General features: G+C 46.0%; 1 protein-coding gene across 6 annotated transcripts in view; it reads left to right on the top strand.

Moving 5' to 3' along the window:
- Positions 1–6,336: 6,336 nt before the first annotated feature.
- The window catches only part of CHD2 (chromodomain helicase DNA binding protein 2), a 90,325-nt gene continuing 80,815 nt past the window's right edge, over positions 6,337–15,846 (top strand). For 2 of the 6 annotated variants that reach the window (XM_068409980.1, XM_068409979.1), the window contains exon 1: positions 6,337–6,426. The gene's annotated coding sequence lies outside the window, so the exon portion shown is untranslated. Of the gene's footprint in view, positions 6,427–8,710; positions 8,797–9,235; positions 9,308–11,555; positions 11,642–13,075; positions 13,189–15,846 lie in introns of those variants that run through there. The other 4 variants (XM_068409982.1, XM_068409983.1, XM_068409984.1 and 1 more) reach the window with 4 other exon arrangements.

Here is a 15,846-nt window from a genome sequence, read left to right on the forward strand (position 1 = left end):
TCAGAGGGCCCCGGGTTTAAGGACTCCTCGCTGCTCCTGCTGGGGGGTAACACAGGCCTCTCTTACCTCTGTCCCCTGGGATCCCTAAACGGATCGGTGGGAGCTCAGTTGTGTTTTCTCTCATATTTTGGCTTCATTTCATCCTGTCCATTTGAATATCAGATGTAGTTTAATTCTGGCTGTTAACACGCCGAGCAAGTATGGCAGATTAGCAGCCCTTTCATTTGACTTCCTAATTACAACCATCTTTTTTTCTTCTTTGCAATAGGAATGTCTGAACTCATAAATGAGAATTACTTTCCAATTTACAGCTACAGACAAAGTAGTATGTGGCAAAGACGTGTTTCCTTTTTGCACACTGTGTTGGTTTTGGCTGGATTTCAAGTCTGACCTCTCCTTGTATATATGCAGGTATATGCTGGATGTTTCTGCACTATTGTGGTTGGTGCTAGACAGAAAGCTTCGCCAGAGAAGCAGACATTCTTTTTCCTCTTTTGCAAGGGCTTTGTCTTTACTTTTTTCTCTTTATCCTTAGCTCAGAACAAGAGGGATTTAAGTCTGCTGGTATCAATTTGATTAAGAACACGGAACATTTTTCATTATTTCTTTTTTTTTTGTTTCTTCTCTGTTGGGATATTCTCCAGCACTAGGAAATTATGCAATCAAAATGGCTGCTTAACTCATAATTGCAACAACTCATAATTGCAACAGCCTTTGGAGTCAGCTTATGCCTGATTGCTGAAATAGTTTCATTCACTGATGATAGAATATTTCTGTGTTTAAAGAAGAAAGCTTATGATACCTACCCTTAAAGCCATGACTTATGCTTCAATCTTATAAACAGATGGGGAAAACCATAGGGTTTGTTTTGTTTCTTAGTCTAGGAGAGCCGTACTCACCTCTCAGCTTTGGTCACAAAACTCCTGGCAGAGTAATGGCATTTCAGGACTGATTTAATCTCTCTGTATTTCACAGTTAACTTCCATGAGGCGCACAAAGGACCTCAGCATTTCACAGTGACAACAGGACTGAGATGTGGACCTGCCTGGGCAAACCTCCCTCAGCCAGCAGCAGATAAGGGTCTTGAGGCTAAAGCAGTCCCAGACCCACCTAGAAGAAGGAAATGGGGCCAGCGTACCACGTATTAACCAGTTCCTGGCAAACCCGTCTCAAGAGAGGGCCACCAGTTTCACAAGGTGCATGCTCAAGACCTGCATTTAGGGACACAGGTGAGATGGCGAGGAGACACCACGCACCTTCTCACGGTAGGCCAGGCTCCAAATGCATGTCGGGCAGCACCACGCCGAGTGACTGCCTTTCTCTTTAGTGGTAGCTTTAACAGCAGCTGGAACAGCAGGGATGAAAATTGATGTAACTCTCCCAGCAGGGCAGTGGTCTCATTAGGTACATATTTAACAGGAATAAATTCCAGCGCTGAGCCAAACCACAGCATTAGAGGTGAAGTCAGAGTCCCGGTGAAACCCAGTGTTCTCTAAGTACTGCTTTAATCTCTCACCTGCCTTTGGTATTTACATTCATTTGTTCGTTAAAGGTTTTTTGTTTACCCAGGGTAATGTATCGTTCTTCCCAGTGGAGGTCAAATTTTAGCCAGGTGCAAGTCATGGCAGCGCTCTGCCAAATGACCCGCTGCGCTGCGCCTGATGACACGGGGAGAACTGCAGTTCCTCGGTGGAAGAGGAGAAGCCCTGGTGCGGGTATTTACAGGCACAGCCATGCTAACAGCAGGACACAGGGATAAGGCTGGGATGCTGATGTTTGACGCAGCCTGCTGAGGGACCTCCCCATCTTCTAATGCCCTTGCAATGGAGGGCATCAGCCAAAATACCCGTTACCCCTTACAAGTGCTCTCGGGGGTGCTGGATTGGTATGATGTGTGTCCTGCAAAGGAACATGCATCCTCCAGCTTATTCCTCCAGGTCTGCACAATAAAGCAGACAACTGGGATGTGTTTCTCCATGAGCAGGAAGTAAAGCCTCATTTCCTGCAAATTTGTGTCCTGTATTACTGCAAAAATCCCGGCTCCCTCCCCACATCTCCTGTCACACCCACACCACGCAGAGAGTATGTGCTGTGATGATACGCACACTAATTAGCAGGCTATAATGCACGTGCAGCCTGACCGGGCAGCTGCCGCCGAGCAGGATGGCAGATGGCCGTGCTCGCAGCCTTCCTACCCTGAGCTCAAGCGTTTGGAGGTCAGGTGGGGGAAGGAGTTTTGAGGAGACACACAGAAGACACTCTTCGGTTCTTCTACGTGTCTTTCAAGTGTGGTTGGATTCTGCAAGGGAGCTCAAAGCATTGTAGGAAGCACTGCCAGATTGTGCAGCACAGCGTTCCCATAGCAAAGGGGGATAACAGGGCTGGGCTGAGCTGAGCTGACTGCTGTCTCACATGACTCCACAAAATCTCTACCTTCTGCATCTCCTAAACATCCTCAGCAAGTCTGGAGTTGCAGCTGTGCTCACACCAGAACAAGTTCCTGTTGGCTGGAGCCTGTGGCAGTTTCCAGACTTTGCCTTTTCTGGGCTAACACAGAAATACATGCTGGAGTTAGAATATGTATAAATATTGAAACCAGAAGTGGGGGAACTTCTTCGTAAGAGTGAAAGAGTTGGTAGGATCCCTCCTATAGTTCCTCTTCCTATAGTTCCTCTATACCTACCTGCCCCCTTAGATGGTCGTTTACTCGGGCATTAAGGCAATGCAAGGTAAGCTATAGGCTCTTTCTCTTCCCCTGCTGATCTCCCAGTGCACTCGCTGTGTGCTGGCTTAGGAGAGAGGAACCAGCTGAGCCAAGAGCTGTGGCACTATGGGGCTGTTTTGGGGTCAACATGCACCAAACCGAGTCCTTGGTGCTGCTGGCAGGAGGCACCTTGCACTCCTCTGCCCTGGTCCCCTATTCCCACCCACTCTGTGTGCTGGCCCATGTGTGCAGGGAGCTAATCCACCTGAAGAGTAGAGAAAAAAGGAAAAAGACGGAGTTTGAATCTAGATTAATTCGTCAGTCTGGCTGACAGCACGACCACTCCATAGCAAGCATCTCCACGAGAGAAGGGGCCACCTTCTCTTTGAGCTGATGTAGAAGCCAGTTATTAAAAAACATCTTCCACAGGCACAAGCACTGGTGCCAAGAGCCATCCTGCTTTCCTCCAGCCCCGGACACTGTTTCCCAACACCGCAGTGCCCTCACCTTGTGCTGATGGGTGGTTTCAGCCAGATCCGAGCTGGCTGGAAGCTCCTGGTGAGTTGTCAGCTAAATTAGTTCCCTGACCCAGCACTCCAGGTGGTCATACATGGCTGAGGGTGGTGGGAAGGACATCCATCTCTCCCGTTCAACCCTACTATGGATTTTTGCCCAGTTAAAATGACTATTAACTGTGGCCTTTGTTAGTAGGCTTGACAATGGCAACTTTTAATCGAGCATTTGGCTTGCAAAGAGGCGGAGGAGGGAAGGGATCACTTCTCCATTTACGATGGATATGTTTAAAAAAAAACCTAAAAAAACCTCCTCATGAGTAATTTGAGTGTCATACAGCTGGATTTTAAAATTCAGGGCTTAGGCGTGGGAGGTATAACATATATTTTAAATCCCCGCATTCTCTCTCCAGACAGATGAATTTTAGCAAGGATCAGGTTAAGGTGGTGACTGTTTTCCATGTTGGCTCTTGAATGTTTCTGCCAGAACTGGATTTTTATGTCCCATTTATAACGGGGCTGGAGCAGGGGAAAGGTGCTGTAATGGAAGCGCTGACACCACTTCATCGCCCGTCAGCCCTGCTAACGATGCCCGCCGAGCTGGAGGAGACGACTTGGCAGCTTACACGGGGCCAAGCCTGACAGAAAGGCTCTTTGAAAATTAACTTACTGCTCTAAAAATAAACAAAGAAAGGCTAAACTTCATTGCACTGAAGGGGCGACAAAATTGCTCCCAGCTTTATTGGAGTCCCAGGACACTGTCCAGGGCTTCCCCAGGCAGCGCAGCCATGGGGACGGGGTTAATTGCTTGAGGTGTGGTGGGAATTGTTTCCTGTCATTTATTAACACACTTTATCTGATATAGGAGGTACCTGAAGGAGAGAGAGGAAAAACTAGCTAAACTCGAATAGCCCTGGCCTTGCTGAGGGTGGAAGCAAAGTAGTGCACAAGACCAAAGGTGTCTTATCTATGCTGTGTCCTTCTGTCCCTGTGGGACTGCAGGAGGAGATCCGCTGGCCACCAAAGTGTCCTCCCAGCCCTGCACCCCATCCTGGGCTTCCTCACCTGTTTTACTTGTATGGAGTAGAAATCTGTTCCTGGAGAGGAGCAACAAAGGCTGGGTGCTTTAAGCCACCGTGCTGTGGACTTCAGGGAGTTTTTGATTATGTTCTTGGAGGAGCTGCGTTTCTCTCTTCTCCCGTTGAAATGCACGTTGTGGCACAAACAACAGGGTGAACAGTCGGCGGGGCAAACCGACTGCAGGTGTGGGCAGCAACCGCTCTGCTCAGGGCCGGGCACACAGACCCAGGAGAGGGGGTACTACAGCAAAAGAGTTGCTATTTAACACCACGTGAAAGTGCTTCAGCTGGGGACACCACCACTTATCTTGATTTTTCATGAAACCAAGTCCAAAGCTGAGTTTTGAGCAGAGCTGAACTCAGTCGTTTGCGGCGGGGAGAACCGTGCAAAAATCAGGAACTTCTGAGGCTCGCTGAAGCAGAAACGCTGGTTCAAACTGCAAAATCTAAAGGGAAATTTAAGGGAGCCTGGGGCTTTTAACAAGAAATTGTTCTTTTTACATAATGAGAGTTCTCTTAGCAACGCGCCAGTGTTTAAGCGGGGAGGTGACACGTAGCCAGCAGGACCCAGAGCATGGGAAACACAAGGGACGCTCAGGAGATGGGAGAGCAATGGGGGCACCACAAGAGCTGGGAAAATTAATTCAAAATATGCATTTCAAGTGGACTTTTACAGTTTGGAAAAGTGCAGGCTTATTTGAAAAGTAGGCTATGAACAGCTGTTTTAAAATCAAAACATCTTAAGATGAAAAGCCTCCACACAGCCGTGCTCAGCGAGGCCCCTGGCACGGTGCAGCACATCCCTCGCAGTGCTCTCTCTCGCAGTGCTCTCCCTCACTTCGGCAAATGGATTTATTTAGAGGCAGCCCGTGGCTGTGTTTACCCCCTCCCCTGTGATGACGGTGTCCACTGCGTGGAAACCCAGGTTACACTAGTAAAGCTAGAAAGCTACCAAAGCTGGGGCATTCTCTCCCTTGTGTGAGTTTACTGAGCTCAAACCCTTTTGCTTTCTTTGTCTCAGACCACAGCCTTGGAAATGCAGTAGAAAATTCCAGCAGTTCCCTCCAGATGAGCAGAGGCTGCCACGTGGGCAGGTCCGTGCATGACCACCGGTCCTCTCCACCATCAGATGTCTTGTGTAACTCCAGACTCAGAGCGAGATTAGCTTTCACCCGCAACGCACGCTCGTGGTTCTTCCAGAGAGTCTCTGCAGGAAGCCTTGTGTGCTGTTGAAGGGTTTCATTTCATTTCTCTGTACAGCTTGTAAAAGGCTTCCTGGAAACCAGATCTTTGCATTTGACTTGAGTTCGCTTATCTGCCAAAAGCTGTTTCAAGTTACTCTTTCCAAGCCATATTAAATGAATCCTTAGGTAAGAGGGAGGTAGCAACAACAAGTACTGTGTATCTTTGTTGAGAAGTCACCGCTTCTAATTACGTTTTCTCCTTATAAGCTTTAATATCAAGGACTACAAAATGAGGTCAACCTCTATTAAATGTAACGACTTTCCCTGTGGAGCTTGCAATGAAAGCAGCTCCACAACAAAGGCTCCTACTTAAGGGGGGGGAGAGTTTCTATTACAAAGAAGTCCCCTAACTCGGTGCAGGGGCTTCATTTTCATTTGCTGGCTACAACAAAATGAAAAGATTTGGGTTAAGACTTTAACCAGTGCTTATCTGAGAAAAACAGAGAGGAGAAGATGAATGAAAACATGAAGTTGGGGAAGAGCAAAAGCCTTGTTGTTGTAGGAGCTGACCTAGAACCAGTCTGGCAAGCAACACCTTCAATCGCAGGCAGCTCCAGAGAGGACAGAAAGCACAGCTGCACCCTTGAATGAAACCAGGGTCATCACGAGCCACAGCTGCATGCAGCGAGCAAAAAGGTTATAGCAAGTGGAGCAGATTTGCCTTTCTCTGTGTGCTGCAGGCAGGACGTAGTTGGTTCCCTGTAGGTGCCCCTGAGGAACAGGCAGGGTGCTCTGCTCCTCGAGGAGATGAAATTAAACTTGTAATGGATACAGGAGCTCACTTGAACGCTGCAAAGAGCAGTGCTCGTGCAGCAGTGCCGTGACCCTCTTGCTGGGCGGCTTGTGTCCCCGTGTGCCTGGCAGGCAGGTGTTGCCCTGCCCAACTGGTAAGTCTGCAAATCTCTGATTTTCACGTGGCAGAAGTGCAGCAGGTTGAATGGGCTGTTTGGTGCTACTGTAGCTATTTGTGTGGCTCTTCAGCTCAGTATTTTAAGCTAGGTAGGCACAATGCTGTTTTAAGAAATAAGCTCTCTTTTACACTAGGAAACAGAGGTAAACGTGGACATAATTTTTTAAAATTGCTGTTGCCCCGACAATAGTTGAACAAGTAAGTTTGCTCTTTCTTTAAAGATGTTTTTCTTTCCTGCAGCCTTGCAGGCAGAAATTTGCCAGGCAGTTGTTAAAACGTTGCGCCTGCCAAGCGCAAGAGGATTATTTTGGCGTCAGTTCTCAGCTGATATTAACTGCGCTGCGTTCAGGTCGCCATGTTTGAGGCTGTGTTGAAAGCAGTTGTGGAAAGGCAGCTGCCGGCTTGTTCACCTCCTGCCTCTGCCTGCTCAGCTCTTCCCCCCCACCCAGCACTGCTGCTTAGCTCTCTGCTTTACTTTTTTTTTTTATCACTGCAGTCGGTTGAAATATCACACAAATGCTATCTGCCTTTATTAACGCCCCGGCGTGCCAGTGACGCACTGCAGCCTTCCTCGGAGGAAACAAAAAAAAATGACCCTGAGGTGCGCTCGGAAGGGGGATACGGACCAACCTCCTCCGCCAACGGAGGTTCTCGCCCTTTAAGAAAAAGCCTGCAGTAATTTTCCATTACCCTGCAACGCTCTTGTCTACGTGGCAAGAATTGTTTGTGGAGGCTGGAGCATCACGGGTGAGGCGCGGGCCCCGATCCGGCTGCCGTTGCTTGGCTACGCGCTCGGCATGCCGGCGGCACGCCAGGCTCCTGGGAAGCACCTTTGTTCCCTAGAAGGGATTTGAGTTGTGTTTTCGTGCCGAAAACGCTGCTTTTCTCAAGCAGCCTGGCAGAACTGGGGTTTCCAAATAGCACGGAGCCAGCCAAAATACTCAGTAATAATAATAATATGTTCGGGGTGTATCTCCTGTGATGGTTTCTCTGCCTTTGCACAAGGAAATGTCTCATAATGAGCTCGTGTTTGTTTGCTGTCACACTGATCATAATAAGTCACATAATCCAGGCAGTTTGTTGAATCGGGGAAAAACAATGTCAGCAAAATCTCCCTCAGCTTTTGTTTTTATCTAATAAATTAGACAGATAGTTGTTGTTCTGCAACTTGATAAACAGATTTTTTATTTTTTTTTTTTAATGTAAGATCTGGAGTCCCGATGGGCGAGTCTCTGCTCTGGTCTGTGGAGGCTTGTCTGAAATGCTGGAAATATTTCAAATGCCACCGGCAAAATCTGCAGCAGCATGGAGGATCGGGTTTGCATGCTTTCCCTGCTCGCTGAGGCCAGGCTGCAAGTACAGCAGCAGTGTTAGTGCAACAGGCTTTTTTGTGATGCCTCAGGCATGGCTTCAGCTCCAGGGTAGCTTATTTTTATTTTATTGTTCCATTAATAACACAGCTCTGTGTGCCTCTGCTAGCAGCCTGTGCTGTCAAGGACTCTCCCTCCACCAGCAACCAAACCTATGCTGCTAACTGTTAAGCAAACAAGTCCTCACAAGTCCTCCCCGTTAGATAATGCTCCCACTCGCTTTCTGCAGCAGCTCCAGGTGCCCTCATGAGCTGGGCCACTGGAGGAATGAATGAACATGTTATTTTGGGGTGTCTGGCTGCCTCTGGAAACCTGAGGATTGAAAAACTTGGTATAGGTGGAACACATTGAGCGTTAGCCTTAATTTTGCTCCACGGAGTATGAAGCCAGAGGGGAATTTTATGCTCGTAATCTGGCATCCTTCATCACACAGATGAACGAACCTCACCCAGCAGAGCCCTGGCACAGCTACAGAGGGGACCACCTACCCAGCCTCACTCCTTGGGGGGCTGCAGATGAATGGGGGCTTTGAGGCAGCTCTCCCTGGGCACTGGTGTATAGCCCTACCCGTAGCCCTCTCTGTAGCCCTGTCACCCAGCAATATTTGTCTCCTATCCACAACCTCTCTGAGATTTACAGTTTAAAGATGTTGGCTTCCTGGAGTTTCTCGAGAAAATCAGCCATGTTCTCTGCTTTCTGTGTTCCTTTTCTTTTTGGTCCTGTTTCCTCACATCCAGCCTCTCTACCTCATCCCTGCTGCTGATAGCTCCGTTGGTGCCACCCAGCAGCTCAGCCGATGCCCCTGCCATCTGGGGACCTGCACCGCACTCCCCATGTCCCGAGAGCCACGCAGGAAGGGTGGAGCTGGCCATGTTTAGCAGCTTGGCTGTGTGCTGTCTCTCAGCTGGAACATGCTTGTCCTTCATCAGTGAAGTCTGCCTTGTATGTTGGGAATGACGGAGCAGATGTACAGGGTGGTGAGTTTCCATATCCCTAGCTCAAATTTTCCCATGTGGATAACTTGGTGGTTAGAAAGTGCACTTTATCGACCTTACACACTGCTTGGCTCTCTGGTCAGTTAACTTTTTGACTTATTTGTCCTTGGATTGTTTTTTAAAAAGAAAAAGTCAACTACTGCCTCTTAGCAATTTTAGAAAACCTTGGTACCTAAGAAAAGATGAGTTTGGCTCTCAAAAAGCAATTGTTAGTAGTAGCCCTTTTTCTTTTCATTGTGTTTTCAGATGTGAAAAGCAGAACTTCTGAACTCTTGATTTTTTTTTTTTTTTTCCCAAGAAGGCAAGCTAATACAGAGGCTTGCAAAGGAGGGTCCCTTTCTGAAGTACATTTGGCTCTGAGCTGTGTCTGCTCCAACATGCCACAACCACGGCTTGCCTTTGCTTGGGATTTGCTCCGCAGGGTAAAAACGCTGAGGATCCGGTCTGGCAGGAGGAGGGTTTGCCTCCCTTGTTTGAGCAGTTAGGAATGTGGGTGAGTCACTGCCTGGTTTGAGGAATGAAACCTTCGATCCCAGTTTCTTACGCCTTTGTTTGCTTTTAGAACTGCAGTGTTGCTGAAGGTAACTCGCGCTCCCGTGGCTTCTCTGTGGCTCAGTCTTAACATTTGGTTTCACATTTTGTATCGCCGCCTTAAGAGCACGTAGATGAGACTACACCTTTCTGCGTGCGCTCAGAAATCCATAGGATCCAGCAGACTTTATGCAGGCAAAACCACTTCTGTCCCCAGTGAACGAGGCTGGTTTTCAGTAGAACCGGTGGAGCAGGGTGTAGTTCTTCCACAGCACAGTCGCTAATTAAAATAGTGGCAGTTTCCAAACACAAAATTAGAACAGTCTTTCAGAACAATTTGTTTCAGGAAGGCAAGAAAAGCAGAGACGGAGAGAATGTGTAGGAAAGACACACACAAAACAGCACAATTTTATAAATTTTCTAGCTTTCAACTGATTAAACTGAGGGACCTGTGGCCATTTTGTGAAGCAATTATCCGATTTCAAAGGTTTTAAATACCTCAAATGATACTACTACCTTTGAAAATAAGGTGTTTTATGTAGATGCTTAAGTATGACTTTAGGTTCTTTACTTTACGTTTGCAGACTGAAAAAAGGAGATATTAAAAGACTCTTCATACATACATAGTGCCATTTTCCTTTACTGCAATTTGACATCTAAACCTGATCCTTTTTCTTTATACAATAGATAGCTTTCATTCTTGGGTTTTTTTTTTTTACACTTCAATTTAAGTCTGCCAGTTATTCCCAAAAGCTCAGTATTTATATTTATTCCACAGCAAGCACGTGACTCGTGTGACTGCATAATTATATCAAAATGAATTTGGGTTCCTTTTGTTGCAAAATGTTCTAGGGCTACAGATACGCTTTGAATGCGTGATAAGGTCTGAGTATTGAGATTACAAGAAAAACTATCTATGAAATCCTACGGATTAAGGTCATGCATGAGATATTTAATTCTCCCTCCTGTGAGGTTCGATTGCAAGATATAGTCTGCTCCCACTGACTTCTTAAAATGAGAAAGCTTGAAAAATTGACCACATTCTGTCAAATTTACTTTGTTGCTAGAAGAGCTGGAGGTGTTGAAGAAATAGGGAACTGTGAGGAAAGGAAGAAGCAGGGACCAGGAGGGTCAAAATCCCTGCTGGCTCACAGCTTGAAAGTGAGGAAAGCCACCAGGATGACTTTTTTTTTTTCCTGCCAGAATTTGAATTTTACTATAGAATTAACTGTATCAGAAGGGGCAGTTCTTCCTCTTCTTTGTTGCTGTGACCGCAGCAGTGTTTTGAGGCTGTGGTCAGGACCGAGGCTCCGTTGTGCTGGGCCAAAGAATCTGTGTCCTTGCAAGTAAAAGATGCGAAGTGAGGGTAGGAGAAATGTGAAGAGCAGAATGGAGGCGATGGGGGAAGCACCTTGGCCCTATGGAAATTTAGTTGCAGGGGTTTTTTTTCCCCCTGAGGCAGATATGATCAGACAATGTGCCACAGAGCCTTGACTTGATGGAAGGTAAAATTGGGATTGCTCTCTGTTGACCAGCCAGCCCCTGAGGCACTGAAGACCACTGTTTGCCTCTAAATTTGCCAGGAGCTGAGTTGTTTTGTGGTTTTTTTTATTTTTAAGAGGTGACCATTGTTCTGTTTGAATTTGCTGTGAGAGCACAAGTGTTTTTCCATAAGCTGTTGAAAATCATCCATAACTTCCAGTAACTGGTTCTGACACACAGATGGGCTGTATCCTTATGGAGAACATGGTTTTAACAGTTAGATATCGATCAGCTGCACGCACTCCCTCTCAAAATAACCTGTGGATGTAACAACTTCACCCTGTTGCAGACATTATTAGTCTCTTCTGTCCTTCATGATGCCTGTAACTAGGGCATGGCTGCTGCCTGACTGCATGTCCCAAGGGAGCCTGGGGGTGTTTGTGCAAACCTGATTGGGCTGAGAAAGGGGTGGAGAAATGCAGTTCTCTGCCCAGTATATATTTAGTGAATGCAGCTGTGGGAGGCAACAGGAACAAGGGAGCTCTTGTATTGCCAGAGCTCTGACAGCTCACATGCCTAAATAATCTGCTATTTTCTTAGCCATACATTTTCCCCCTTCTACAGTGTTTTTAATTTGAATGTAAAGTTATACGTTCATGTAGCCAGAATTCTTCCTGGAGCTTAAAAGTGAGATGCATTACGGTGCCAGCCTTCCCGTAGCCCTTCAAGGGGAGCAGCAGGCACCATCCACATGCACTGGACCTTCTCCATGGCAAGGAGGGAGATTTGACTTCATTTCTCACCCATCAGAGAGGTTAGTGGTGTAGGAATGTGCCTTTCATGTACTCTGCAGTGCTTGGACCAGCAGCAGCCCTGCAGCACTAGTACAGCCCCTCCCAAGCAAATAAACTTTGCTTCTTGCTAGGGCCGATGACCTGGGGTGGAGAGTCTGCTTTGGGTATGCCAGGGCACTTCATCGTGCTGTGCAAACTCTGCTGGTCTTCCTGGCGTCTCTTGAGAGTCCGATTCAATATTGTCTGATACGTCATGAAATAAAAAAGGCACCAAAATAGGTTTACCGACCCACCGGGTCAAGTGGGAGCATGTTACTGTTGCTCTGCATTAGGACTAATTTGTCTGTACTCCCTGGCCGTGTTCAGACATGTCCCTGGAGAAAAAGACCAAGGCTGGGAATTCCCTGTGCATCTTCTTCCCTGGCTGGTTCAGCAGTGCACAACAAGCCATGAGCTAGTGTGCCTCAGGCATTAAAAGTTTATGACAAATTAAACTGCAGCATATAAAAAGAACAAGTTTTTTCATCTTGTTCTAATGCAGTTTAAGGGGTTAGATAAACAAGACTGGTGCAAGGAGGTCCAAAGCATGTCTTTGTGCCCGGGCACAGCCAGGGATGATGGGAATGTATACATTTAGAGGGAGACAGACTATGCCATGGCTTTCTTAGAGTTTACCCCACCTCACGGTGTTTTCCTGTCCGCAGCGGCGTTGCTGGGAGATGCTGCAGTGACACAGCCACGTTTCCCCTGCCAGGGCAGCACCCTGTCCCTTCCCACTCCACGGTGGGCTGCACAGGTTTGCTGTTCCTGTGGCAGGGACTTGTACCCACCCGAAATCTGTATCAGAAATGCAGCTCCTGTGGGTGGCTTTCATGGTTCCATCACAGGCTGGCACAGATCCTGAAATGCATCCAGCTTTTACTAAAATTGTGCTGTGTAGGAGTTCTGGATATAGCTGTCCCACGTTTGCATGTTGTGACCTGAGAGAGTTTTGGTGGTCAGTTTGTTTACTGAAAATATATACTGAAGTGTAGAAAAATGCATCTGTGAACAAATCTGCACTGAGCTTGATGCCATGGGTACCCACACAATCTTTTCAGTCCCTAATCTGGCTGAGTCTGTGCCTGAGACTTGAGTTTTTTTCAGCAATTAAATGGTTAACTTCAGGACTAATTGGCTCTGAGAGCTCCAGTCCTTTGCAACAGATTATTGGCATGCTGGTAAGAGCAGCTCCCTTCCTTCCCTTCCCCCATCATTATAAAAACATGTACTGTAGCGAGAAACCAAATACCACATGGCGCCCTGTGCGGAGCCCATCAGTGCTCCAGCTCGGTATTTAGCACAAAAGTCCCTTTATGTTTGGGAAGCGGAGGGAGAAAATTCTGGAAACGCAAGATCGTGGGGTGATACTTGCTGAATCAGCAGATTTATTTGCACTGGACAGGGTGCTGGAGTCCAGAGCCCCACGTACCAGCGTGCACCCACTCACCCCACGGCAGCGTGGGGTAGAGTCCCGTGTGTTTTCCAAAAGCTGGAGGCAGATGGGAAAGGCTGGTGTGGGCACAAGGTGAGCTCGGTGCGCTCCCCGTCCCTTCTCTGCTTGTCAGGTTACGGCTTTGCGGAGGGCTCTCGGGAGTCCCCGAGGGACTGAATGTAAAGAGAGAAAAATGAAAGCTTAAAAAAAAAAATAAAGAAGTTGCATCTGTGCTTTCCTGCGGGGACGCGTGTGGTTTTAGGCAGCTGTCTGCAGAGGCAGTCGCCATTTCGTGAAGCGGCATTAATGCAGCGGGAGGAGACATGTTGTGTTCATGGGAGTTTGTATTTTAAGGTTTTTCTCCTTGGTTTTAATCAAGAAATTCATCCCACCTTCACCCTCTTTCAGTCCAAAGGCTTTCATTTTCAAACTTCAGGTAAAATTTAGTAACAACAAGTAAGAAAAACAAAGAAAAAGGGGAAAAGTTCTCCAGGGGTATCACAGCGTGCAACCAAAATCAGGTCTCTCTCTGGGAGACTTAAACAATTTTAGAGGTGTAAAGTGGTTCCAAAAATGCCACTGAGCCTGTAGCGAGGATAACCAGGATGGTAACGTAGCTGTGCACCCAGCATCACGGCGGCATAGCTGAGGTGTTCAGGGAAAATGTAATACATCAGGGGTGTTTTAAATAGAGTATTTGTTTCTAGTATAAAAAGATGTCTGATGGGTCTGTGCGCACACGATACCGGCCCTTTTGGACTTGCACGGGCTGACTTGACTTCCAGATACTGGAATACTAGTTTTGATCTAAAATCTCAGGCTACTGCTAGTGCTGCAGGACTGCTCGTTTGATCAAAAGAGAAAAAACTGATTGTGGCAGGAGCGAGGTCAGACTGGATCCCCTTCAGTGCAAAACTTCAAAGCAAGAAACAGCATTTTTGTTAAGGGTCTTAGATGTTGGAGTTTACTTTCTCCACTCCTGTATCTTTCCCTTGCAAAACATATAAGGCTCATTCGTTTAACAAGTCTCTGGGAGCTGGGAGAGGGAGCATTAATGCTGGCATTTGGGAATACAAGCAATATTGTTGCATTTGATTTTGGTTTCATATCATTATTTTCTGGTTTCAGAGTCAGGAAAAGCTGCTCATTTATTTTTCATGTAGCTGTATTTTTATCCTGGCTTCTTAAGGAGGCAGGGCTTATGAAATTGTGCTGTTAGAGGCCTGGAGCTTTTGATCTGATGTTCATTTTCAACAAATTTCAGTTCTAGAGTTTCTGTGCTGCGGGTTATAGAGACAAATTAGTGCTTCCACTAAAGAACAAGCTACAAAATTAGTGCAAAGGCTATCTTTTCTGTTTCCCTTGCTGACCAGGCAATCAGCATCTCTGTGCCAGTTGATCAGTCAGTGATGTATAGCTCAGAAATATCTCAGCCTCTGCCTGAATACGGCGCAGGAGTGGGGATGCTGCAGCGGTGCAGTGCTAGCTGGGTACGCAGGCTGTCGGAAAAGCAGGCCTCGTTATTTCAGCTGCTCACAAAAGACTTGGTAACTTCACACCATGATATTCAAATCCAAACTAGGACTGCAAAAAGTATTAGTCATACTTAAAACCCAGAGTAAGTCAGATTCTGCCACGTTAACTGCAGTTGAATTTTGCAAGGTCTTTGATCTCCTTGCTCTGGGTCTAAAAGAGCATTCTTTTAAAGCATGTCACCTGCAAAGATTTCTCTGAGACAGTGAATCCTTCACTACAGAAAAGCAATGTAAAGAAACCTGTTTGCCACCTCAAGATCACTGTTTTCTTGATTGCCCTTTTATGCTCTGCTAGGGTTACATTAAATCCGCAGGTCAAATGTAAGTTGAATGCAGTGTGGACTGATGACCAGCAATACGTGTAGTACAGAGCTCTAGTATGAAGTTCATGCACATCTTTGATTTGTTCATGTAAGACTGTGCATTATAATGATAATATAAAGCATAAAATAATTTTCTTATATAAAAATTACTTTTCCAGCATATACTAATATGCCCTTCTGAACCTCTTAATTAGGTTATATTTTCTCCTACACTTGATTCCACTTTATTAACATCACTCGAGTAGACTTTCTGCATTTAAATAATTGTTCTTCATTTTTGGTTCCAATTTTCGTTATCTTTAGTGTGTGTATATAAATACAAAGATAATCCTTTATTAATCTTTTGAAGAGTTTTCATTCATGCAGTGAAAGTACTGTCACTGAATATTCATTATCAGCACTTGATATGCTAGCCGGGGCACAGTATCTTAATAATTGGAGTTTAAGAAAAAAAAGTTATTAAAGTCCCAGTGTTTCATTTTTGTTCATGTTGTGATTCTAAATTATTAAAGCATTTGACTTTATCTCCTACACATACAAACTCATGTTCCCCATACATTTTTTCCTCCAAAGTGTTCTATGGTCTCCTTATCTTATACACTAGGTCGGAGTGTTCAAATGTACTGTTTAATACCAGTAACGTCTGGCTTGTTACAAGAAAATGTTAGATAGTTTCCCAATTAAATGCATTTTATTTAGATCTATTTGCTTCTACTTAAGTCTAGCATTTGGTCTCTTGATAGTCAATGTTCTGTTTTATGGAAAGGTTTTAAAGGTATACTGAAGGAGGTGAATAAGAGGTGAAGTACCTAGCACAATTTAATTCATATTATTCCTTTTGTCATTATTAATAAAAAGAGGCAAGAAAAAGAAAAGCTGGGGAAAATACAAAG

Source organism: Nyctibius grandis, chromosome 11, assembly GCF_013368605.1.
Source record: "Nyctibius grandis isolate bNycGra1 chromosome 11, bNycGra1.pri, whole genome shotgun sequence".
Lineage (NCBI taxonomy): Eukaryota > Metazoa > Chordata > Aves > Nyctibiiformes > Nyctibiidae > Nyctibius > Nyctibius grandis.